We start from the raw sequence: 2546 nt of genomic DNA on the forward strand, positions 1-2546 counted from the left end.
ATGGCTTCTTCATTCATCTGATGGGGCTTCAGTTAGTATGGCTCAAATTGCCTGGAACTGGCGGGTCTGGCTCAGCTGCGGTCATACTTCTGAAGCCTCCATTCTCACTGTTGTCTGGTTCCTTGTTCCTCCTCCTTCCCTCCATGTGGTCTTTCCCACTAGGCTTTCCAGCAGGAAAGCCGGACTTCTTACATCCAGCTCTCAAGAGCGCAAAAGTGGAAAGGCCTTCTTCAGACTCAGGACTGTCACTGGCCCAGAGTCACTTCTGATTTATTCTGTTTGTTAAAACAAGTCACAGCACTGCTGCCGGTTCCGCCGCGCTCCAGGTATCTTTTTCTGAACAAAATCTGCCTCATCGTATGTTTCAAGGATGGCTCTTCCTACCATTGTAAAATGGGGTGGACAGGAATATTCAGTGACCACACTTTCAGAAGATGATACTGTGCTAGATCTCAAACAGTTTCTCAAGACCCTTACGGGAGTGCTACCAGAACGCCAGAAGTTACTTGGACTCAAAGTCAAAGGCAAACCTGCAGAAAATGATGTTAAGCTTGGAGCTCCCAAACTGAAACCAAATACTAAAATCATGATGATGGGAACTCGTGAGGAGAGCTTGGAAGATGTCTTAGGTCCACCTCCTGACAATGATGATGTTATTAACGACTTTGATATTGAAGATGAAGTAGTTGAAGTAGAAAATAGGGAGGAAAACCTACTGAAAATGTCCCGCAGAGTAAAAGAGTACAAAGTGGAAATTTTGAATCCTCCCAGGGAAGGGAAAAAACTTTTGGTACTAGATGTTGATTATACATTATTTGACCATAGGTCTTGTGCAGAGACTGAGGTAGAATTAATGCGGCCATATCTTCATGAATTCCTAACATCTGCATATGAGGATTAGGACATTGTTATTTGGTCTGCAACAAATATGAAGTGGATTGAAGCTAAAATGAAAGAGCTGGGAGTGAGTACAAATGCAAATTACAAGGTTATCTTCACGTTGGACAGTGCTGCTATGATAATAGTGCATACTCCAAGGAGAGGATTAACAGATGTAAAGCCTCTTGGTGTTATATGCGGAAAGTTTTCGGAGTTTTACAGCAAAAAAAAACACCATCATGTTTGATGACATAGGAAGAAATTTTCTAATGAACCCACAGAATGGACTAAAGATAAGACCTTTTATGAAAGCACACCTAAATCGAGATAAAGACAAAGAACTTTTAAAATTAACCGAGTACCTCAAGGAAATAGCAAAGTTAGATGACTTTTTGGACCTAAATCACAAATATTGGGAAAGGTATCTCTCAAAGAAGCAAGGACAGTAGTTACAAGCTATACTGGCAGTTATTGAAGATACTTGAGATCCATGAACTTCTTTTTGCTTTTATGCTAAAGATCATTATGATAGTGCTGGACACTGCAGCAAATATCAGACTGCTTATACTTGGTCTTCCAGTTTTTTGTAAATTTAGTTTTATATTTTTTGAAGATCATAGCAATACGCCAAAAAAAAAAAAAAAAAAAACACACCTTTTTCCCCCTGTATGAATATACTGTAACTCTTGAAAAGTATTTTCTCCAGCATAGAGTACTAAATTTTATTCCTCACACACACACAAAAAGTGGACAAAAATGTATGCTTAACAATGTCATTTTGTGACTTTGGAAATAAGTATGTCTTGTGTTTTTGTCTCACTGTGTTGTTGTCTAAGCCCAAACCCACCTTGAAACTACTGTTTTTAAAACCAAAAAAAGAAAAGTTTTTAGTAAGGAACCTAGTTTAGTATGCTTAAAACCACCGAGAGTTTTTCTTATTCCTTTGTCATAAACACAATTTCTCTTATTACTCCACTACTTACATCTCTAAACTCTGAGCTGTCTCAGTTTGGTGTGTATGTGTGTCAGTGTTCTTTGAGTAAAACTGGAAAACGTCTGCTCTGATACAGATACGTCATAGTGTGACAAATAGAAAACATGAGATTGAGGAATGAAACTAAGGAACAAGAGTGTGTTTCTTTGTGGTGGCCAAGTAGAAGCACTCCTGCCTAAAACCGTTGTCCTAAAAGAAGTTAAAGGCAGTACATTTTAAAATGGGACGTATCACTCGTTCAGTCCTAAAAAGCATGAACAAAAAGTTTTTGTTCTGTTCCAGCTCTGTCTTCTCTAAGTGCAAACACTGTGTTGCAGTGAAAATATCTAGCCATAAGATTTAAAAATAAATTTATTTGCAATGCTTATGCCTGCAGATATGTAATGTGATCACTGTTTTGTGTTGACAATATTGCTTTATACAGTTCTTCTATTTGAAAGGAATCTGATTCTTTCAAATAAACATGGTATGTATTGTTCTTACGGGGGACTATTTCAGTGGTGTAAATAATAAATTCCTTTCCTTAAAAAAAAAAAAAAAAACAAGTCACAGGCTCAGCCCACATTCTGAGGAAATGGACTGCACAAGATAAGCACGCTGAGAAGTGTGATTCATTGTGGGCCACCGATTTCCAAAATGAGTCCATACCTCCTAAGAATTCTCAGAAATATGC

The 2546-nt window shown here is 38.1% G+C and overlaps 1 pseudogene; it reads left to right on the forward strand.

Moving 5' to 3' along the window:
• Positions 1–344: 344 nt before the first annotated feature.
• Positions 345–1496, forward strand: LOC137758668 (ubiquitin-like domain-containing CTD phosphatase 1 pseudogene; annotated as a pseudogene).
• The last annotated feature ends 1050 nt before the right edge of the window (positions 1497–2546 follow it).

Source organism: Eschrichtius robustus, chromosome 2 (genome assembly GCF_028021215.1).
Source record: "Eschrichtius robustus isolate mEscRob2 chromosome 2, mEscRob2.pri, whole genome shotgun sequence".
Lineage (NCBI taxonomy): Eukaryota > Metazoa > Chordata > Mammalia > Artiodactyla > Eschrichtiidae > Eschrichtius > Eschrichtius robustus.